The 24,536-nt window shown below is 45.7% G+C and overlaps 1 protein-coding gene across 1 annotated transcript in view; it reads left to right on the forward strand.

Annotated features, from left to right (window-relative positions):
* CCDC160 (coiled-coil domain containing 160) overlaps nucleotides 1-24,536 on the forward strand; it is a 283,018-nt gene that overhangs the window by 117,403 nt on the left and 141,079 nt on the right. The window lies entirely within an intron of this gene.

Raw genomic sequence — 24,536 nt, forward strand, 5'->3', positions numbered from 1 at the left:
GGTCATGCTTGTTAAACCATTACAATAAAATGTTTAACAGGCAAACTAGAACATCTTTAATACTGTATTGTACTTCACATCCAAAAAACTATACCCTCAAGGTCCTTTGGAAGACTATGCCATTACCCAAGTTTTGCATGCTACACTACCACAGCTCTTCATGTATTTGTCTTGTATGTTCAATGAAGAAGGGCAGCTAGTACTTGCTACTTGTTGTTCACTGGTTACAATCATTTTGTGAAGCTTTCAAGAAGTGCAGGCGATGATGTAGCAGTTGTTGCTGGACAGCACGGCAGTGGCTGAATACAGAACTTGACTTTTATTCCAGTCGAAGGTAGTTGCGCACCAATCTCATATACATGCAGAGTTAGCCACGCTTGCATGCTGCCCATGAGGTGCCATCTTCTTATTCCTTCTGTCACAGCATACATCTCTTAAAGTTGAGATACAATCTCTAGGTATGTCCCAACAAGAGGTCCATTCACCGGTTCTGGGATCACTATAGACTGACACACTGAGGTGCGCCCTAAAAAGCAAGGATCTAACTATCGAGGCAGTTAACAGAAATACTGTGGTGAGCAGTAAAACCCGGAAAAAACACTGGAGGAACATTGCAGAAATGCTGAGTGGCATAGTGGGATCCCAACGCACACACTTAAGAAGCCTTTGAGAGCCAGCAATAGACATAGAGGGTCACCTATTGATCTTGTCACAGCCCGGCACTCTAGTACCGAGATTACTGAATACATGGAATTGTGATTATATATAGAAAGCCTGTAATAGGCACTGCCACCAAACACATAACTGGGCAAAACTAATAAGTCTTAAACAAACAATTCTTTACAACCTGACTATTTAGCACAGCTTCCATTCAAATCGCCTCATACCCAATTCCATCCCCTAGGAGAGGAATGGTCTCTTATTTTGTGCTGTTTTCTTAGCAATTTATGTATGCGTTTAGCAGGTAGGTATTCTTTAATGTTTAGTTTTAACCTAATGTAAATAATTTAAATTTCCAAAACATTAGTTAACCATATACATTTACTGACTTCACAAATTCCCTATCAAAGTCAGTCAAACAATTAAACACATCACCATTAAGACGTTGACATTGGTAAGTTAGCTTGGTGAGTAAGGTACTTGTTGCTAAGCTGTATATGCAAAGGATCTCAGCACTCACACTGGGCACACCTAGTTAGCATTTCACCCTTCCAAGGTCAATGCAATGAGTAAAGTTGAGTGATATTAACTCGCAAGGTGAGAGAATAAATGTTTCATTTTAAAAACTTAAGAAAGGTGTACCTTGGACTAAATGACCGTGATTAGCAAACTAAAATGAAAAGCATTGGCAAACCCAGTATGTGCCACCTTTTATAATTCCAGTTCCAAGCTAGCTAAATTTAAAGAAATACAATTAAAATACTGGAGGAAAAGCAAACATATATGTTCAGGTATCTCAAAACTGAACATGAAATTCAATATTTGCAATGTTTATAAAGTGGCTCGTTCATTTTCAAATACCTTTTCTGCACGAACATCCTAACCGAATTTTAAAAAGGTGTTGTGATCCAGCTTAAAAGTAACACATAAAGCTAATTATGTAAACCGGTGGTTTCATGCATTTGTTGTGCCCTGAAAGGAGTATAACGTCTGTACTTTTTGACTGAGCATGATGTTTGAAGTAGTGCAAAGACACTAGACTAGACTAGTGTAATGCACTGTAACAAGTAACTGACAAATCTTTTCAGTAAACCTGCATGCTACAACATGCTTGATCATTCAGATATAGGCTATGTATTAAATAAGGATACAAGTTACTAATTTAAATTACAAATTTAAAGTTTTAATTGATGTTTTAAGCTAGTAATTACTACATTGCGGATAAAATGATGATGAGAACAACGACGACCGCAACACCACCACCCTGCTGGAAAACCTCGCAAACCTGGGACTCAAGCAGCTGGTGACCACCCCCACCCACCTCGCCGGACACACTCTCGACGCCGTCTTCTCATCCAGCAAAGACATCGCCTTCAGCCACGCCACAGGACTCCACTGGACGGACCACAGCTGCGTCCACTTCACCTTCAGAAGAACGACGACCCACCACCACCAGCAACAGGTTGCCCGAAGAAGCTGGAACAAGATCACAGCCAACCAGCTCGCCGCTTCCCTGAGTCAGCACCCTCCCGCCAGCTCAGCGAACCCCAGCCAGGCCGCCGACAACCTCACGAAGTGGATCAGCAACTGCGCGGACGAACTCGCCCCTCTGAGGACCCCGCCCAGCAGACCCGGGCAGCAAGAAAGCCCCATGGTTCACCGACGAACACAAGAGCTCCAAGAAGAACTGCCGAGCCCTCGAGAAAGTCTGGAGAAGGGAACCAACACCGGACAACATGACCACCCTCAAGCTTGCCACCCGGAAGCACCACCAACTGATCCGCGCCACCAAGAAAACTGCATTCAAGGACCGACTGGACAACAACGCACACAACTGCAAGGAACTCTTCAACATCGTGAAAGAGCTCTCCAACCCCAACGCCGGAAACAACGACATCACCCCATCGCAAGACCTCTGCAACTCCCTCGCCTCCTACTTCCACAACAAGATCGCGGACATACACAACAGCTTCAGCATTCAACCATCGCACAGAACGACCGCAGCAACGCCGCCCACCACCACCCTCCGCGCCTGGACTCCGATCAGCACCGATGACACCGTCCGCATGATGAACTCCATCCACTCCGGATCTCCGACCGACCCCTGCCCTCACCACGTCTTCAACAAGGCCGACGCTGTCATCGCACCCCACCTGCGGGACATCGTCAACACCTCCTTCGACACCGCCACCTTCCCGGAGAGCTGGAAGCACGCCGAACTCAGCGCTCTACTAAAGAAACCAACAGCGGACCCCACCGAACTCAAGAACTACCGCCCCATCTCGCTCCTCCCGTTTCCAGCCAAAGTCATCGCGAAGACCGTCAACAAACAGCTGGCCGCCTTCCTCGAGACGAATGGATCCCTCGACCCCTCACAGTCTGGCTTCCGAGCCAACCACAGCACCGAGACCGCCCTCATCGCTGCCACCGATGACATCCGAGCCCTGATGGACAACGGAGAAACAGCGGCCCTCATCCTCCTAGACCTCTCCGCGGCATTCGACACTGTCTGCCACCGCACCCTAGTGCAGCGCCTCAGCAACGTCGGAATTCAGGAGAAGGCACTGGAATGGATCGTCTCCTTCCTCGACGGAAGAACACAGAGAGTCCGTCTACCACCGTACAAGTCAGAGGCCACCGAAGTCATCTGCGGCGTCCCTCAAGGATCCTCGCTGAGCCCCACCCTCTTCAACGTCTACATGAGCCCCCTCGCGCCCATCGCACGCCAACACAACCTGAACATCATCTCCTACGCCGATGACACCCAGCTGATCCTCTCACTGACCAACGACCCCGCCGCTTCCAGAGCCAACCTTCACGAAGGGATGAAAGATGTAGCCGAGTGGATGACGACCAGCCGCCTGAAACTGAACTCAGACAAGACGGAAGTCCTCATCCTGGGCTCCTCGCCCTCCGCCTGGGACGACTCCTGGTGGCCCCCCGCCCTGGGCACCGCACCCACACCGACAGACCACGCACGCAACCTGGGCTTCATCCTGGACTCCTCCCTCTCCATGACCAGACAAGTCAACGCCGTCTCCTCGTCATGCTTCAACATCCTGCGCATGCTACGTAAGATCTTCCGGTGGATCCCCACCGAGACCAGGAAGACGGTCACCCAGGCCCTCGTCACCAGCCGACTGGACTACGGCAACGCCCTCTACGCCGGAACCACCGCCAAGCTCCAGAAGAGACTCCAGCGGATCCAGAACGCCTCAGCCAGACTCATCCTCGACATCCCCCGACGCAGCCACATCTCCGGACATCTGAGAGACCTGCACTGGCTCCCCGTCAACAAGAGAATCACCTTCCGTCTCCTCACCCACGCACACAAAGCCCTACACGATCAAGGCCCGAGCTACCTCAACAACCGCATCAACTTCTACGCTCCCAAACGCCACCTCCGATCAGCCAGTCACGCCCTCGCCGCCGTCCCCCGCATCCGAAGAACGACAACAGGAGGAAGGTCCTTCTCCCACCTGGCCGCCAAGACCTGGAACTCCCTCCCGACCGACCTGCGCCTGACCCAAGACCACCTCTCCTTCAGGAAGAAGCTCAAGACCTGGCTGTTCGAGCAGTAGCAGCACCCCCCCCCCCCCCCCCCCCCCAAGCGCCTTGAGACCCTCCGGGTAAGTAGTGCGCTCTATAAATGTCCTTGATTGATTGATTGATTGAATGATAAATAATGGAAGACCTGTGCCTCGGAGGATTTTCTGGGCTTAGGAACATTAAAGAACTCGGAAGGCTGTGGAAAAAAAAGTTTCTACAGCGTTTCAGATGCTCATCTTGGTGCAAGGGATTGCATTGGTTTTCAATTGGTCTACCACTACTTTGACACAATCTACCTCTTCCCCCTCGGAGGAGCAGGGCAAAGGTATCTGTTTGGGATGGGCCTAAATAAAAATAAAGGATCTTGGATCGTAGAGTTGGATTTGAAGAGTAAAGTATGGGGCATTCTGAGACTTAGATGATCTAATTCAAACACACAACTCCAGACGAATAGCAGCAGGCAGTGCATTCTTGCTATTCATGCCAGAACCAAGAATGTGCTACCTCACAGATCTCTTGCTGTCAGGAATTAGCAGCCTTCTAGTCTCAGATGTTCTGAGTCGTTTGCTGGGTATTGTAGTCTGTGGCACATACTTTTTGGGTGAATCTAATACATTTATTTTTGTACTAGACGCAAACTCTTAACCCTTATTCTTTCCTGAATATGAAACCAGTGCAGAAATGCCACGAGGGTCTTGCATGATGTTAGCAGCCATTGTTTAGCAGGTTCCTTACCTCATGCTACATTCGCTTAAGACAGCCTATAATGCTTCAATTACAAGGCGTCCAAATGTATTTCAGGCCACACAATAGCCCTGCAAAAGAAGTTTCTTGCTGGTATCTCTCACAAAAATTCAGCTATGACAAGTATTTGTCTCTGGAATGGGGAACATGTGGCTCCAGATCCAAAAGTGGTATCTGCATTCCAGAGGTAAATACTGCTGTAAGCTGGTGATAAATGGAAGCAAGCAGGTGGGTGCAGGGTAGGGTAGTTAGGAGGGTGTTGGACAAGGGCAGAGGCTGTGGGCCGGCATGTGGAGTGTTCCATACACCCCTCATGCTTTTGAAGGGGGCTCAATCCAAGCTGCACTGGCAATCCCAGCCTTGTGATCTTAGAGCCTAGATTTTGTGGTCAGTAATATTGTTTTTGGTGTTCCCATCCCTGGAAAATCCAGATGCAGGAACATCAGGGTGGTTTTGATTGGGTGGAGTGGTTTCTCACCCGAAGTTCTGCTCTGCCCCGTTTATAATAGGGGCCTAAATATTGTAGGGAGGAGCTGGTGCAGTAATCCAGCATAAGTATATCTATTTATTTGTGGCCTTGTGTTGTGTGAACCACACCCCAAGGGATATCTTAGTACATTTCATAGGGCAACGTCGTGAGAAATGAAAAGTTCTGTAACATTACAAATAGACATAAACATGCTCAAGCAATCCCGTGTGGTAACCGGAGTGCTTTACATAGATCATCGTCAATAGAAACATGCATAATCCTGTTTTTTACAGGGAACACTGCCTATAGAACATATACGTTCATATGTAGTTATCCAATCAGGATGTGACATAGAGGGGGAAAGACTATACTTCTAGGTGGAGGGGAGTTAGCATAAGTCCATGATTAGTCTACCAAAACCATGATTTTCGAAGGAAGTGTTGCTGCATGAGATGAAATATACTTTTTCTTTTAAAGGAGAGCGGTGAGGGGTTGGTCCTGCTGGAAGGTGGGATGGCATTCCAAATTTTGGGGGCCACACCTGAGAAAGCTTGTTTCAGGGTTCCAGACTTTTTGAAGGTTTTAAGCTGTGGGCAGTTATAACTTCTTTACTAGTGAGGTAGTTTGGTGCGCCAACGTGGAAAGATTTGTGGATGATGCAGACCAGTTTGAAAGTGCAGCTTGCTTCAGTTGGAAGTCAGCTGAGAGAGGAGCGGGTTGATGTGGTCATTTCATTTTGTACCTAAGGCCAGGTTTCCAGTGGAGTTGAGGGCTGCTGTCATCAGGGCAAACTGGATCTTTGAAATGCTTTTAAGAAGTGAGTTGCCATAGTCTGGTTTCGAGAGGATCAATGATTGGACTACTGTTTTGAAGTCATCAGCTGGAATTAGTAGTTTGATGACTCTGAAAAAGCTTGATTCGGAACTGTGCTCCCTTTGCAGTAGTGATGATGTGGACATTTAGATTGAGGGTGCTGTTAAGAGTGCGGTCCAGGGATTTTGATTTGTCCACAAGCCGCAGGTTAGAGCCAAGTAACTTTGAGGTGGATAGCAGGGCCTTTGCTGGTGTGATGGGGAGAGAATGTTGAGGGAGTTGAGTTTGAGGTGGTGTAGACACATCCACGATAAGAGATCCAAGACTCTTATAGAACGGTTAGTTACGTTTTCTGGAGAGAAGACATTTTGGTATAGCTGAGTGTTGTCGGCATAGCGATGAAAAGAAATCTTGAGTTTTCAAGGAGGGCGCTCAGCGTAGAGATTGAATAGTGTGGGAGGATTGAGCTGTGGGGTACTCCTTGGCGTAAAGGCCTGGAGTTAAAATAAGAGTTGGAGAGCTTGACCTGTTAAGAGCAGTTGAAAAAAGAGGATTTGAACAAGTTCATTTCAGTGCCTTTGAGGTCCAAGCTATCTTCTAGAATTGTTAAGAGAGATGAGTCTCTGACGGTATTGAACACTGATAGGTCTTAGAGAATGAGGAGACAGAAGTACCACTTTCCATTATGCGGAGGGTGTCATTGATTTTCAGCATTGGGGTTTTGGTGTAGCTGCTGGGTCTAAAGCCAGATTAGTGGTCATCAAAGAGGTTGTTTTTCTTTTTGTAGGTGGTGAACTGTTGCGCTGCACAGCTTTCCATGAGTTTGGCCATTATAGCAAGGTTCAGATAGGGCAGTTGTTATGCTTGGAGGGATCCACATCAGTTTTCATTAGCAGGGCAGTAACCTGGTCTGCTTTTAGGCAATCTGGAACTATGCCTTGGTTTATGGCTGAGGTGTGTCTGTGTGTGTGTGTGTGTCTGTGTCCAAAACAGAAGGTTGCCCTCAAGTGAAGACGCCACTCATGTAAAGATGAAAAACCTTTAATGGAGGATTTCAGGATGGCAATCTTCCACTTCCAAATCACTCTTCAGAACCCAATGCATTTCAAACATTGTGAGTCCTTGATCATGGGCTAAAGGAAAGGAGCAGCGGCGGGTATCATGCAGGGCACCTGATAATAACACAAAGTCCCGCCCATTGGGTGTATCCTGAACCAGCATGCTGAGAGTTGTAGTTCTGCACAATTCTTCCCCCAGTGGGTGCCGACTTCCCGCCTCAGAATAATTCCAATAAAATCCTCAGTGGATAGACAGGAGCGTAGAAAGACCGCCACGCTGTTCATTTTATTTCCGTCAACACGGACTCCACATTTCATCAGTGCTTGGCATTTCCAAACGGAGGATCTGTACAGGCAACAGCAGGGCGTCTCCGCGGCTGAGCAAGCCGCTGAATATCCAAAACAGAAGGTTGCCCTCAAGTGAAGACGCCACTCATTTTTTCAAAAAAAAATTTAAAACATTTTTTATTGGTTTTCACATCGTAAAGAGTCCATGCATTACAAAAATTGCTGATGACATAATACACCCATTTGTAGTACAATAGTGATAACAGGTTTCATGAGTCGAGGATCAAGGCTTCCCTACAAATACAATAAACTATATCCTGTCACAGTCAGCCGTGATGAGTAATACAGGGGAAAGCATCGTGCAGGACAGCGTTATACTAAACATACCTACAACTGAGTCATCATTGGAAGGAAAATAGGGTTCCATAAAAGGGGGGGAAAAGGGAGAAAAGAGAAAGAGAAAAAGGGAGGAAAAAACAAAAGGTGAACAGCCCCCTACAAAAACCCCAACTACCCCCCACCCCAAGGTCGCGTCGATGCTGCTAATAGAGAAATACTGCCGGAACTACTAAAGGGTGGGCATTGTCATAAAGGTGAACAGAGTAGGAGAACTCTCACTAGCACTAGCACGCCACAAGGTAAATGTGCGGTATACCCTTTAGCCGCCGTAAGAACTCTTCAGGGCAGCGGCAACACCACTTAAAAGAATGCCACTTCTTGCGCTCGCAGACCTTCCAACATCACCTCCCAGTCGAGGGAGATCGGTGTCTTCCTTAGTCCCCTGGATACTTCTCTGCGGAGTGTTGCGCCCTCTGCTGCGGCCCAATGGAGCACCTCCCCCTGCCAGGTATGTACTTCCGGGGGACTACGGGATTTCCACTTCCTAGTCTTTTTTCGAATGGCTATTATACACGCCAAATTTATAAAGCGGTATTGCACCTTGTTAGTGATGATCCGGGCATGAAGCCGTAGTATGCATTCCGCCGCTGTATCAGTGAGAGCAATGTGTGTGGAAGATTCCAGTAAGTGCCTCACCGATTCCCAGTAGGTTCTCAGTTTAGGGCAGTCCCTCACCATGTGTTGGAATCCTGCTCCCCCTCCCCCCCCCAGCAGGCGGCGCGGGCAGTGGTGTTGAGTCTGGGGAAACATCCTATCCAGCCTATTTGGAGTGAGATATGCTCGGTGCAAAATCATCGTCTGAATAAACTTAAATCGAGCATTCCTAGGGATTTTTCTGGAGTGTTCTAGCATTATCGCCCAGTCCCTGTCCGAGAGTTCTCTTCCCAATTCCACCTCCCATTGAGCCTTCAGTGCATGTAGGGGGACTCTCGTATGTGTGCTAATGCCAGTGTATAACCACTTCACCAAGTGTCTCCCACCTCCCATATAATACACCATCTTGATCAGTTCATTGTCAGGGCGAGGTGCTCTCTGAGGGGCCTAATATTTCCTAACAAATCCGATCAATGCTGTATGTGTAAGGAACAGGGAAGCCGGAGCACCGGTGCACTGTACAAATGTGTTATGATCCATTAGCGTTTCGTCACCGAACAGGTCAGCCACTTTACTCACACCCACCTCTAACCAGGGGGAAAAAGTGCGCTTCGTCAGTCTGCCTCTGGCCGGGGGAATCCCCAGCAATGGGGTGTTCCCAGAGTAGTTGCCACCCAAGTGCGTATACCTGAGCGCCGCCTTCCAGCAACGTAAGGCTGTCTGCAATAAGAGGGGGAGGATCTCAGGAGTCCTAGCTCCCGGCAATAAAAGGACGTGCAACCTACCATTATCAACATCAGCTGGAGTGAAGTCAATTTCTTGTAGGTTACGTCCAGCCGTCCAGTAGGACAACCACTGCAGTTGACACGCATAGTAATTAGTAATAGGCACGAAAGTCCGACACTCCCAAACCGCCCGCCGTAGTGCCAACCTGAAGTTTTTTAAGGCTATTGCGTTTCCTGCCCGTACCCCAGATGAGGTCGGTTAATAGCATGTTCAGTAATGCAAAAGTGCGCTGTGGAACCAATATAGGTAGGTTCGTAAAATAGTAAATCAAACGGGGCAAGACAGCCATTTTCGCTATAGCAGCCCTGTTCGGGACAGATAATGGTAATGCTGTCCAGAATGCAATATTTGCTTTAAACGCCCTAATTGCCTTATGCAGGTTACCATCCAGCATATCCGCAGGCGTCTGGTATATTTGAACGCCCAGTTAGCGGAAGGTCGTGGGAGTGACCTGAATCATAGAGTCCCCAATGTCCAGGTCTTCAATGTTGTCCCTGTCCGTAAAGAAAAAAGGCATGCGATTTAGAGATGTTTAAAGCCAACCCTGATACGCGTTCAAATCTGCAGAACTTTGCAAATATCGGAGCTAACGGCGAACGGAGGTCAGACAGATATAACAAAATGTCATCCGCGTACGCCGAGAATAAGTGTGTAGTGTTACTCAATCGGATTCCCTGCTCTGCAAAATCGCGGCGCAGCTGTATGGCCAGGGGTTCGAGTGCTAAGATAAAGAGGAGGGGGGGACAACGGGCACCCTTGGCGTGTGCCCTTATGAATAGTATAGGCCGCCGAGATATGACCTCCTGTTCTGGTGCGTGCCGTAGGGGCATCATATAGTATACGCACCCATTTAATGTAATCCTCCGGAATCCCGAATTTCCCCAGCGCCCAAAACATGTACTCCCACTGTATGGAATCAAACGCTTGACGTAAATCCAGGGAAATACAGCCTGCATCTGGGCAGGTCCGTGGGGCTTCAGTCAATAAATAATGCAGCTTTTTGATGTTGAGAGATGTACTCCGGGCAGGTAAAAAAACTGTCTGGTCGCTGTGTATCAATTTTGATAAGTGGGGGACTAGTCTGTTCGCAAGTACCTTACTCATAATGTTATATTCCGTGGTTAATAACGACAGCGGGCGATAATTTGCCATATCGGTGTGATCCCGACCCGGTTTTGGAAGCGCGATAACCAGGGCTTGCGCCGACGTGAGAGGTAGCGAGCCCCTTTCCCATATTTCCCTGTAGAGAGTCACCAGCTGCGGCACCAGTGTCTCCGCATATGCATCATAGAACTCTATTGGTAGACCGTCAACACCAGACGTTTTGTTGCAAGGCAGGTCCTTCATAGCTTGTTTGATCTCGTGTGCGGCAATATGACCCGTCAGACTCTTACGGGTCGGTTCCGGAATCGTCGGGTATGTTACCCCGACAGAAAGTCTTCTATGTGCATGGCTACCTGGTCAGCCGGAGGGCCATACAAGGTGGCGTAATAATCCCGGAACGCTGTGTTTATGTCTCCTTGCGAAGTGAGCTAATTTCCCGAAGCTGTCACAATACGGGGAATTACCACAGCAGGGGGAGCGTCGCGCAATATTCGGGCCAGCAAGGCTCCTGCTCTGTCCGACTCGCTATGTATACGCTGTGTAAACGCAGTATGATCTATTACTCTCAGTGACTCCAGTAGTTCCGCGTGCCGCCTGCGTGCCTCCTGCAGTGTCTCCTTTTGTCCCTCGTCTGATAGTACGGCCCTTTCCAGAGTGCCCATACGATCTTCCACCTCACCAAGCGACTTATGAAACTCATAACGCGCCCCTACTGTTGTACCTATGGCCCTGCCCCTCACCACCACCTTGAACGCGTCCCATTCTATTAGTGCATTAGAATCATTATGGCTGTTTTCCGCAAAGTAATGGACTACAGTATCGGAGAGGGTACGACTGAAAACCTGGTCTTCCAGCAGTTGCGGCCAGAGCCGCCAGGTAGGGACTGGTGTAGGGACCCTGCCCCATGTGATAGTGGTTTCCAGGGAGTTGTGGTCAGAGAGCGTCTTTGGCAGAAAAGTGGAGTCTAGTACCTGCATGGCTACCCTACCTGTGTGGAGGCATCTGTCTATTCTCGTATGGAGATCGTGCACCCTCGAATAGTATGAGTATTCCCTATCAAGGGGGTGTCCCATTTGCCACACATCTCTGAGGTCCCATCCCAGCAACCAGTTGGAAAAAGCATCAGCCTGTTTCAGAACCGTGGTGCCCTGCAGTGGGGGGTGTGATCTATCCAGTACCACGTCCAAGACTACATTGCATGCCCAGGAGCCAGGGGTATTCTTCCCAATCAGCAAGGGCCCCGCTCAGTGTGGGCCAGAATTGGTCCTGGTCGTAGTTGGGGGGCATAAAAAGTGCCTAGCACTACCAAGTGGCCATCCAGAACCCCCTTTACAAGCGCATATCTGCCGTGTTTATCGATTCGTTGATCTTGTGCGATAAAGGGTACACCGTGTCTGATCCAAATCGTGACACACCGAGCATAGTTGGAATACCCAGTGGAAAACACTTGACCCCTCCATTTCTTTTTAAGCTTTGCAACCTCGCATTCTAACAAATGTGATTCCTGGAAATAGACTATATGTGCCTTGCGGCGCTGTAATTGTGCATGAATCCTGTGCCTCTTATGAGTCGTACCCATCCCCCTTACGTTCCACGTGATGAGTTTATACCTTCCCGGTGTATGCATGTAAACAATAGATAGAACAGACATAAATGGCACAGCATACAACTACAGTTGTGTAGCATCAGAATAGCAATCCATCGTAGACCGCGACCCATCCCTCCCCCCATAATACTAGGTCTAACCAAGAACAAGCATCGGACCACAACTCCCGCAAACTGGTCTAACATAATTAGCAAAATCTGCAATAAATGAATAATGCAAAGAAACATAACCAGCAGGAAATACAAGAAACTGTCAGCACGCCGTCGCCATATGGGGGTTGTGGCGTTGCCTCACTCGTGGTAGATCGTAAGAGACAATTGCTAGAACGAGCTGCTACCGCACAAGGGCATATTCTGATCGCGTGAAGACGCCACTCATGTGGAGAATTAAAACCTTTAATTGAGGATTTCAGGATGACAATCTTCCACTTCCAAATACCTCTTCAGAGCCCAATGCACATATATGTATATATCTCAATAGAAGATTTAGAAGTTTTGGCTCATATAGGGTCTGAAAAGTGTGAAGAGGGCTTCAGTGCTGGGATGGTGTTTTCTAGTGTAGATTCGGTTATCCGTGCAAAACATGACAATTCTGCTGAAAATATACATAGTAGTGTGTCTAGAGGGAGAATATGGCTAGGTTTTGTGATGGATTGCTCAATTATTTTTTTTACGTCTGAGAGGTTTTTGCAGGTGTTTGTTGGTGGGGAAGTAGTCAGGGGGTTGAGGGACTCCCTGACAGTGTTGAAAAGGTTCTTTGTTTTGTTTTTTTGCTAACCTTACTTCCCTTCTAAATAATTCCGCCTTTGCTTCGAAGATATGTTGTCTCTATTCTTTACTCTGATGCCAGAGGGTTCTAAGGATTTCTTGAAGAGCTGTTGCCTCTATTCGCGTTCAGTGGTTCTAAGGGTCTTCCATTCCTGTAATAGATGTTTGGAGAACCATTGCTTTGAGGGGTGTTGAGGAGTTCTTTGAGCTTTAATGGCACAAGATCATTGTATTCTGTCAGAATGGAGAACACGTTCTCTACTAGTTCTGTTGGACGTTTATGAGGGATGGAGTTTAACTATAATTTTGGAGCTTAGAAGAGAATGGTCAACATTATTGAAGTTGCTGATCCACACCTTGTTTTTTTTTTTTTGGTTGACCGCTTGAGGATGTTTTAGTGCAGTGGAAGGAGAAAGTTACAAGAAAGTGGTCTGACCAGTCCACAGATATAGAAGGTCAATCAATGAGGTCACTATTGGTGACAATGAGGTTGAAGATGGAGCCTATTGTGAGAGTGGGAGAGAGACAGAACTGTTTGAGAACATTGTTCAGGAAAATAGTTAGTTTGGACATTGCTGAATCGGAAAAGGTCTTCCCAGTGTAAGTTGTAGCCACTGAGAAGAATGTGGTAGGAGTTGTTCATCAGTCTTTCTGCAATAAACTCCATCAGATATTTGACAAAGAGATAGTTGTTCCCCGGGGTGGGTGGGGAAGGGTTTATATCATGTGAAAGAATGTGGGTTTGTGATGTTTTGTCTTCATCTCAACAGAGAGACTATTGTATCTCAGTGCTTTGGTTAATTTTAAGATTTTCCTTTGTAAGGAGGCACTGCGGATAAGGTAACTCTTGTTTCACTTCTCAGTTTTAGCAGATGATTGCACATCCTTTGGGGACCCGGAGGTCAAGTTAGTGCTGGGAGGAGTCGGATAGCCATGTTTCAGTGAGGAATCGAAGGTTGAGGTTATGTGAGACGTTCAAGTCGGAGATTTGTTGGTTGCTGATCTGCAGTTGTGGAGCATGCATTTGTAGTTGTATGGAATGAACTTACTTAGTGGCGAGAAGCTGATGGGAACTTGTACGAGATTTAGAGGGTTGATTTAAGTGTTTATAGGTCGAGTATGTTGGAGGCTATTCATATTGTTGTTAGGAATGGTGTGAGGCGGGTACTGAAAAATACTGAGGGAGGTGGGGTAGTGGTTGATGTCTGAAGCAGAAGAGGGTGCAGGCAAGGGAAGAATGGTCCGCTCCTCTGGGCTACAGGAGTGGGACCTAAGCTTGGTAGGGAATGGGACGGATTCCCTAACCGGTGTGATGGGGGAAGGGCATCAGTGTTTGGAGCTGAGGAGAGGAGGAGTTATCTTGGGATCTTATATAAGAGTAGAGAGGGTTAGGAGAGGTGCAGAGTGTGTGCTCTAGGAACTTCATGGTCCTGAACAGGAGAAGATTTGAGGAAGAAAGGAATGTAATCTCTGAGAATAGAGTCCAATCTATCTAGTAGGGCATAGTGGTCTGTGGTAGGGGATGGTGTGTGAGGTTGGTTTGGGTAGTAGTGTTGTCTGATCGGAGACTGATTTGGATTGAGAGATGGCTCTGGGAGCAAAGGGGAGATATGAGGAGGATCTAATGCAGAAAGGAGTGTCAGTATACACTCTGTACATGATTGTCTTGCGGGTAAATGAAAAGAACTTAAGCAGACCTCAAAGAATTGTGAGCTTATAAAAGTAAGACCCGAAGATGGCCTTGATCTGGAGTTCCAGTTATAGCATGGAATAAAATTTCGCTCCCAGATTTTAATACTCACTATCAAGTCTGCAGAGTGGTCCTGATAACAAGGCTCGAAGTAAATGGACCATAAATAGCAGGGTGAAATACAAGAAAACTCCAAGTATTTGCTGCCATTAAACTTAAATCTAATAATGTGCATTGAGGAGTCCTTTATGATAAGACAAAACACAGAATTATTAACTATTAAAACCATATAGTCCATCAATATGGAGGAGGATATGGGTTTTTTGGCATGCATATAAAATGAAGGATTTGACCAATACAGCGAAAGAGGTGAAAGGAATATAAATGTGTTTCCAGTTTGAAGGCAATGTTGAATGTGCATCATTTTCATTAAGGAACAGAAAATCATGAGGTAATTTAATCTTTTCTGCATCACCTACTTTTTTCCATATTTAAGCCTAGGTGTTTTTTCACAAATGTTTTGTTATTCCATCAAGATATTACCACAGTCATTCATGAATGAGTTTTAAGTTTTCCCTTGTATCCCAGTGTAGCATGCTCTAGTGGGAAATATTCCATTTATGATGCAGAATATTTGGGAAGAGGGATCGGGTCCAGGGAGCCTCTTTTCTTCCCTTCAAACTCTTACACCAAGTTAACCTTCCGCACTATTCCTCTAAAGCCAGAGAATTTGTGGTAGATAATTTTTGTAGACTTAGCAGGGAAGGGGTACCAGTGGTGAGTCTCCATTTTGCTATAAAGATGGCAGCTTTTGAATGGACGTAGCTCTTAGTCGTATAGAAGCCAATAGTAGTCCGTCTCGTTATGAGATATGAAATTCTAAGTTACTGTGTATTTTGCCACTGGCACCTTGAGGGTAGATATACAGCTTATTTTTATCATAGTGGTTCTCCAGATAAGCCAAGAACATGTGCCTCATCTTCGGTCAAATGACTGGTCTGTGCTTCAATACAAATCCCTTTGTTTCAGAATATTTCAGAATCCTCAATCAAATCTAGATATATCTGGGTAGAATGTGTGGTGCATCCATAATTTGAGAACAGTATCCGTATACACAGCAAAGTTATAGTTCTTCTTCTTGCATGACCTATGAGGATCAACAGAAAACGCAGAATAAAGTTGACTTCCCCATCATGCTGCTTCATTCTCTGTTCCACTTTGGCTAGAGCAGTAAAGCAGCAGCTTCATGAAAGTGCTTCAGATCTCCATCTTGAGGAGAATCCTTTGTAGTTGGTGTACAATATGACAGAATGAAAATATTGAACATGTCTTAGTTTTTATCTCGATGAGAACCTACCATTAGTTCCTCCTTGGAAAAGAATTTTCCGATTTGTTTTTTCCCTATTTTGACTACATTGAAGAGTAATGGGATCAACATGAGTTTATCTCTAAATGAAGCTCAGACATTCCTGCAGTATTCCCAGCTGAGCTATGATCCCTCCAACCTCTCCTTTTTTGTTTGGAGTAGAGAATAGTATGGAATAAAAATACACAAATCAGTTGCTTCATATACAAGTAATTCTTAATAGTAATAAGGAGATACTGCAAAGACAAGCAATATGTTATAATATTTCGGCATATTATGCTACCTACCATCAGACATAAATGCACAGAGATTGAAAATCGAAATTATGAATACACATCTTTCATTTGAATTAAAGACTCCCAATTTCACTGAATTCGATTCTTGCCTTCTATACCTTATGCATGTTGAGCAGCTGCCTCAATTCCATATACTCTGTACAACTCTTTCCACCATTTATCAATGCTAGGTGCATTAGAATTAATCCAATCTTGAGCGATAGATACTTTTCTGTGACTATAGTAACATATACATATTTGACATATTTACATGAAAATGTTAGATCAATACCAAACACAATACTCTGAGAAGCCAACATGAGGTTAGGCTATACCAATCCAGAAATAGTCTCTGTAGCCCCAGTCCATAACTCCCTTAGGCGGCTACATTCATCAAATGTATAAGTCGTCAGTTTCCAATTGATCACAGCATGGGCATTCAGAATCTGCCTGACACCTCCACATATGTAGTTTACTTGGTGTATAATATAACCTAGTTATTGCCTTACACTGTTGTGGTCGAAAATAGGAACTCTGCATGTTCTGTTACCTACATCAATTGCCACCAATGTACATTTGTTATTTATACTAATGCAACGTTTTTGTGGACCATTTGGTGTACAGCATTTGCAACCCGTCATCTACAAAGTTGATAAAAATGCTATAAAATTCACATAAGTGTACTTCTTTGGGGGGGCTAACCAAATAACTCTATCATTTCAGTTTTATCAAACAGTAAAGTTAACATTATGTTTAAAGAAGAAGTCTCTGATTTGCTAATATTTATAGCGGTATTATTCTGTCACTATAATTCTAAAATAGAACCAAATACACCATCAGTATATACTTGTCCAACAGTTATCAGTCCTTTTTGTGCCCATTCTTTTTACAATAACACCCTGAAAAATACCAAGGGAAGAGGACCCCTTCAATGCCCCCCACAAGTTTGCAAGTATTTCTCATTGTGATATTAAACAATTTGCTGCATTTCTGTCACACATGGTGGATTGCTTTTATGACTTGAAATTGAAGCTTCAATACCTTGGGTCAAAATATTTCTACAGTAATCTTGCAACTTGTGCCAAAGCAACATTGCATCTCTATAGAACTGAGGTCATGATAAGCTGCCTGTTCTCTGTAACATTGTAACCCTATAATAAAATGTAAAATTATGGAGGCCTAGTTGTCCCTTTATAGGTCTCGCGTGCGTTGCAGGACAGAGCCCTGCTCCTCCTCCGCAAGAGATTTTAAAGGAGACGATTTTCAGAAGAGGGCTTTAAGCCCAGCCCCTCATTTCCATTAGCTGGCGTCACCGTTCATGCTAAACGGTGGCCAGCCACTGGAAATGGGCTATCTATGTTGCCTCCCTATGGCTTTTTGTGCCAGCCCACTTGGACTGGCTCGCCTGCTTTCCTTCTGTCGTAAGGGATTTCTTATCTTTATGGAGCCATGTGTTTATACACATGGCCCCATGAAGACAAGCTCCGGCGCGATCCACTTTCGCTTTTGGAACTGCGCTTGTTCTTAAATGTATTAAGCCGATTGAAAAAACTAACAGGATTGGCTGTCTCCGAAACCTACTCTCTTTCTTGGAAGCGTGTGCTCATTTATTATTTAAAAATAAAAAATGTAAATAGCAGAAATTTTGCTTCACAATCACTCGTTGCTGGACACTGTAAAATGCCACCAGCCAGGGGCGAGTGCGCCGAAGGAGCAGAGCTATGGAAACCTGGGAGTGAGTTCCAGGGAGCAGCAGGTAACGTGAGCCAGGACCCTGCCCTTTTTATCTATGAAACGCTACATTTATCTAAATAATCAGAACTATGCGAGTTATGGAATGCAATTTATTGGCGGGCGGGGAGCTACGGGTTGATTAGTAAATTGAAACATATGGGTGGCTGAATGAGAAACGCGGCGTGTAGGAACACACCGCCGGTTCTATCACTCGCCTTTTATTGGTTCAGCCCTAATAGGAACCAGCTGCTAATAAAAGCCGAGAGTTCATGGGAACCCACCCTTTGTTGGAAACCACCTTGGTGTCAATACTAGAAACACATGAGTACAAAGAAAACAGATGTTTCAGGTCAGGTTATATAAAGAGCACGAGGAGAGAGGAGGTGAGGTTTCGGTTGACGAGAGTGACTGTGAGAGGCAGCCATTGTTTCCTATCCGTGACGGTGCATGTGCTGCAAACACTGAAGAGCTCGCACGCTGTCAAGGAGCTCATCCGAGTTGAGCTTTAGCTGTGTATTATGGCATTCGTAGTCCCATTTATACCAATATAGATTCCAAAAAGGAAAGCCAAAAGCCGGAGGGGATGAAATACACAAGCTTGGACCTAGGAAATGTGAGAATTCTGCTGGAGGCCACAGAACACGTTCCAGCGAAGGCTCCTTCAGACGGGAACACTCGCGTTTTCAAGGTCCCTTTGTAAGCGGCTCATCCAGTCCAGGTTTTCCCTTTTTATTCTAGGACTTATACTGCTCATTGTAAAGTAGGATCAACATTACTTCGAGTTCCACAATGCGATGAAAAGGAAAACAAGCATTTGCAATGCAATAGGTCTCGCATTCACACGAGTTTAAGCTATTGGCATTGTAAATGACAATGCCTTTTATTTATGTTTTAAAAACGAAAACAAAGATAAAAGGCATTGTCATTTGCAATGTCAATAGCTCAAACTCGCGTAAGTGCAAGACCTATTGCATTGCAAATGCTTGTTTTTAAGGTAGTTTACAAAAAAACAAAGAGCATGTTTAGCTTTTTGTATGTACCAAAAAAATGGAAAGTGGTCCTCCTCACCAAAGGGACAGGACACAATGACACCAAGTCAAAGAAAATTCCCTTTGGGACTCCTCAATAGCATACCAGAATACTCACGTTTTCTCTCACACCCATCTCATGTAGAAATCATAGCAATTGCCAAGGGACAGTATAAAAAGGCTTTATTTGCTAGATAGCTGCCCAATGTAAAACAGTATTTTGTGTATATTAAAAATGTCAGTGCAAAGCATTGAGTTACAAATCCACATTCACATAGTAAATACAATCTCATATATTTAAAAAAATGTTCTCCTTGCTGTGAAGCACATTGAACAAATCAGTTTCTCACAGGTTTAAAATTTAATCGGCATTGATTTCCAAATCACAGTTAAAAAGCATATTATATGCATACTAACATATAAAATAACATACCAAAACAATATAACGAATAGATAAAAATGACCAAAGGCAACGCGTTTCGGTGGCAATGATTGGTCCAAGCCACCTTCTTCAGACTTTCATAAAAGACGTGTCCGGAAAGCCTAACATCAGAAATATCCAAACAATGGATTTGGTGACAGAGGGACTTCAATCACTATCTCCTCCTAAATTCACCTGTTCGTTGGGTCACAGCTTAAAAGTTCGTACTAAATACCTCACACATATGAAATTTCAACTTAAAAGTAAACGATGGTCACATCAGGATCCTGGTAAGGTGCTCTTTAAAAGTCAGTGTTCACATTTTTTGTTTGTTTCATAGGTGACAGAATGCTGCCCTGAATGTACTCTTTATTTTGCTTTAAATGGAGCAGACAAATGATTCTGTTGTCCACAAGCGACCAATGTGTCTCTCCTTTTTGTACCTTAAGCAACGATATCGGGATATTCAAATCTCCGATACATATAGGGCATCCGCATCCGCCACTACCGCAACACGATAATACAATAGCTTTTTGTATGCCCTAACAAAACTTCAAATTATGGAGTCCAGTCTCTGAAAGAAAGCATTAGGCATAGCCAATGAAGTAGGTCGAAATCGATATACCAATTTGGAGAGAATATCAATTTTGATAATGTTGCATCAACCAAACATAGTAAATTCAGGTATTTTGCCATTATGAAGCTGCGCGATGCACTTCTTTAATAAATCCTCGTGCTTCATCTGAAATTTTTAGCAACATCACTGCTTAGCTTAATACCCTGTTCTCAGACACTTGATTCTGTGTTCTGTTGCCTATTATTCATCAAAACTTGTGTTTTGTTTAGATTTAATTTATAGACCGAAACTGCCCCGAATAGACCTGCTTCTTTCTCAACCTCTAACAAAGCCTGTGCTATATTGGAAGAATAAACTGACATGTCTTCTGCATACGTGGAGATCTTCTTACATACACTGTGTATCCTGACTAGTAAGATGTTAAGATTAATGACCAAGATGGGAAGGTATGGTTCGAAATATAAAGTAAATAAAATGGGTAATATCGGGCAGCCTTGATGTGTGCCTCAAGAGATTCAACTCTTATCTGATACTGTTTCAATAAACAATGGGAGACTGGTATGGTATCAAACCCCACTGTATATATTTTCATCCAACCCTATTTTATATAGAACACCTCACAAAAACTGCCAGTGAACATGTCAAAAGGCCTTTTTTCTGTGTCCTGCAGGATCATACCGACCTGACATGATAGGAGACTGAAACCAGTCCCAGGATGCTTGTTTCCGGTCCAGGGAAGACATGGCTTGGCATTTCGGGCTGGACTGTTCCCATGAGGCACAGGGTCAGACTGATTTGCATATAGCCATGTCTGAACTGGGGTGACTGAGTGGGCTAAAGAATGGTGATGGATTAAACCCAGATCAGTTGACTGGGGGTGAGTGTTTGATTTGCTCAAACGCTCCATTCATCATCCCCTTTTGTATCGCTAGGAGACTGTGCAGTGCCAAACATTGCGATGGCATAGTTAATCTGCATTGTTGTATCCCATCCAGTTATAAAATTGATGTGTTCTTTAACACAGATTTTAGCATTTGTTTTAATGAGCGAAATGGGTCGATGTGAGCTGAATTCCATCAAGATGGAGTCTTGGATCATCTCTCCATCTTCAAGTGTCTTCACAGGGGATAGCAGCTGACAAAAGGTTTTATAAAACTTAGGTGGAATAGTGTTGTCCCTAGTGACTTTGCCACCAGTTAGGTTCTGTACTGCAACTATAACTTCTTGCAGTATGATCTCAGTTTCAAGTATATTTATATCAGTCATCGTCAACCTGCAGAAATTTCCTTTTTGCAATGTATTAATTAATGGCACTCGGGTTAGGATGAGCACTATTAATATTTTCAATATTCGGGGGCGGAGCTTGCCTAAGCCGATGGCGGACGCTTGATTGCGGAGCTCCGCGCTGACGCCAATAATATCCGTATTTTATCCTGCCTACACGACGCCTGAAGGGTCACGGTAGAGTGAGAACACGTCTGGGGACCTCCGCTACCGAGCACGAGTGAAACGGGGACTTCCGAAGCCGCAGAGACACAAGCGGCGGGTGGCTGAGTGCGGGGGACTTAGGCCGCGCATCCCCGGACTAAATTCTGTGCGGCGCCCGAGGTGCGTGCAGCGACGTGCGGCGAGGCTGGGCGGAGCCGCCCCGGTGGGGGAGTGATGAGCCGCGATACGTTACAGAAAGCCGAGGCTGCCCTGAGGTGAGAAGCGCTGTGACCCGGAACCTGGAGCAGCCCCACGGCTGACGGTGGAGGTGCTCACACGACGGTGAGAGAGCCCACCCGAGACCCTTCCCCCCGGGCCCCTGGGTGCCTGATGTCTGGGGCCCCTGCGCTCCTCTCGCCGCGCAGTGAGACATTTGGAGTCCTGGGAGGGCAGCTAGAAACAACGCTGACTCAGAAGCACATATCTTCGAGCCAGCAGCCCGCGTGGTGGGAAGTGGTGAGACGGGGGACAACCCCCCCGGCAACAAAGGGACTGAGAGTACCTCGGAGGGGCCCTGCACACCGGACACTTAGGCTGCTCGGAGGGACCCACACGCGGGGGTGAACGGCTGCGTACGGCCAGTGCGGCTGATGACGACGATTGGACTGAGGGGTGCCCTGGCCGTGGCCTAGTGACGCGGAGCCGGAGGGGGATACCCCGCATAGAGTCGGGAGTGATAACAACTCATGGGGTATTATTGACTCTCGTCCCCTGTCCTGACCCCAGCAGGCAAATACATACAACGGTGGCTCGCTGAGTGGCGGACGAACAGCCTGCACGGACGGCGCCATATAGCTGTTGCGCAGAGTAATAACGGGACAGTAGCTGCCCTGAGACGTGGGACCAGTATGGGCAAAGGTGACAAGACCCAAACCAAGCTTCCTTTCATGCAACGCCGCACCAGAACCCTGGAAACCCAGGCAATGGAACCAACCTCAACGGCTAGAGGCGCCGAAAGCTCGTTCTACACTGACATTAAAGCACTACTAGAGTCGATGGAAAAAGGCCTCCAGGAAAGCATAACATCACTAGGCTCCAAGATCGATGCCCTCTCCTATCGGATGTTACAGTAAACAGGGTTGACCCAAAGAAAGTCACAGGGACCTGGGTAGTTAGTGTTATGGACAGGGGGTCCCGGACTAAAAGGAACAAATTGTCTCCATTAGGGAATATTAAAGCAAAAAGTCAAAAGAAATTAATTCAGAGTACCATGTGTTTATTCACAGAGTACTCACAGACAACCTTGTAATAGGTTTATGTATCACCAAAGGTATTGCAGTTTTTTAAAATTAATTATGCCCACATATATTGCATAGGTGAGGGAGGGGAGTGCCGTGAGGGAATTCAGTGATAGAAGTGAACAGTAACAGAATACTCATTTATCAAATAGAAAAGTCTCATTAGTCATTACTTCTCTATACAATCATAAAAATGGTCCCCTGTAATCAGGGCCACAGGAAAAGAGGCACAAGTCATTACAAAAACATTTATAACCAAACAACCCATATAGCTGTACAAATCCTGCAGGCGCTGGGAGTTGGTGAGTGAGGAGGAGGGAAGTCTACGTTTCGACCCAGTTATATGTAGGGATGTTTGCCCTTACAGCGCGGGTCTTCTTCAGGACAGTGGGGGGCAGTGGGCGGACCTCCTAGGGTTAAAAGAGAATGGGAGAACAGAGTCAGGATTCAGGGTCTATGAAAGATCCATGGTAGTCCGTAGCAGCAGAACATGCTCGAACAGGTCAGTAAAACCTACACACACAGAGGACATTAGGACCATAGCATTACATCACACCAATAGGGAGCTAGGAGGTACTAGACCCAGGTCTGGGGTAACTCAGCTGAGTAAACAATTCTTGGCTGTCTCAATTACCTTGAGGAGCTAGAGTGTCGGGCGCGTCGTGAACTGCGCGCTCCAAATCGTCGGACCACGTGTTAATCTGGGGGTCCAAAAGAAACAAACGACACTGAGATTTACAATTAAGTGTTTAGGAAAGGGGGAGCATCTCGCACCAGCACTTGGCTGAGCGAATAATTACCTCATCGATCGTACATCACTTTTATTTCAGTAGAGAAGATCATGATCTGAAAGAGGAGCAGGGCTAGAGTTATTACCCAAGCCATAGTGGTCAGCACTTTCACAGGGAGTAGAGGAGGCAAAGACTAGCGACTCACCTATCCAATTTGCTAAACAGAGTTGTAGCGTGGATTTGTAGAATAGCCTCAATCTACCATGGGCCAAAAGATATCGTTCCAGGCTTGTCGTTAAAACAAATACCTGGGGGGTAAAGTTAAAAACAAATTAGCCACTCGTCATCAATCCCGATAGGTCCAAGAGCGTTACAGAATGCCAGTTAAAGACTCACCAATTAAATGGGTATCGCAGGACGGAAAAAATCACGCCGCTAACCGTGAAGGCAAGCACTGCTCTGCAGCCGTAACCAGGAAGTGAGAGGGGGCATGGTCAAACACTAGATGCCTCGTATAGACATTGAAAAAAGATTTTACCGCCGTCTTTGAGTTCAGTTGCCGGGTAACCAAATAACAATGTGGGTTCACCGAGCACCCATGTGATTTTACTGCTGCCTATGCTCGAAAGAGATCGCCATAAACCTTCATGTGAGGGCAGGAACTGAATATTGCAAAGGTGTATGGGGAGGGGGAATATCAAAATGCCAATGATGCCCCACAGTAAGATAACATTTTATGTATTATATATTACAGCGTGGTAACGGAAGTAGAGTGTGTGTACCTACCCACACGGTGGTATAACACATGTTACTTCATGTGAATCAGCCGGAACAAATCCCCGAAAAATTATGCACGTACCTACCATACATGGCGGCAAACCACATGTTATAACAAATGGAACAACACATGTTAGTTATTATTAAACAGCCAGTGCAAATCATAGGGACTCAGTGTGTGCACCTACCATACATGGCGGTGAAGACACACGTTATGGCTGGTGGTAATAGAAAGTCATAGACACAGTCATAAGTATTACAGATTGGCTAGTTGTGCGAAGCTGTTTTCAAACTCTTTAAGACCATTCTGCACAGAATCAAAGTGATCAATCCATTTGAGTTCTCTGGTATTAAGGATATGTACTATATTGCCT

The sequence above is a fragment of the Lissotriton helveticus genome, chromosome 4_1 (assembly GCF_964261635.1).
Source record: "Lissotriton helveticus chromosome 4_1, aLisHel1.1, whole genome shotgun sequence".
NCBI classification, from domain to species: domain Eukaryota; kingdom Metazoa; phylum Chordata; class Amphibia; order Caudata; family Salamandridae; genus Lissotriton; species Lissotriton helveticus.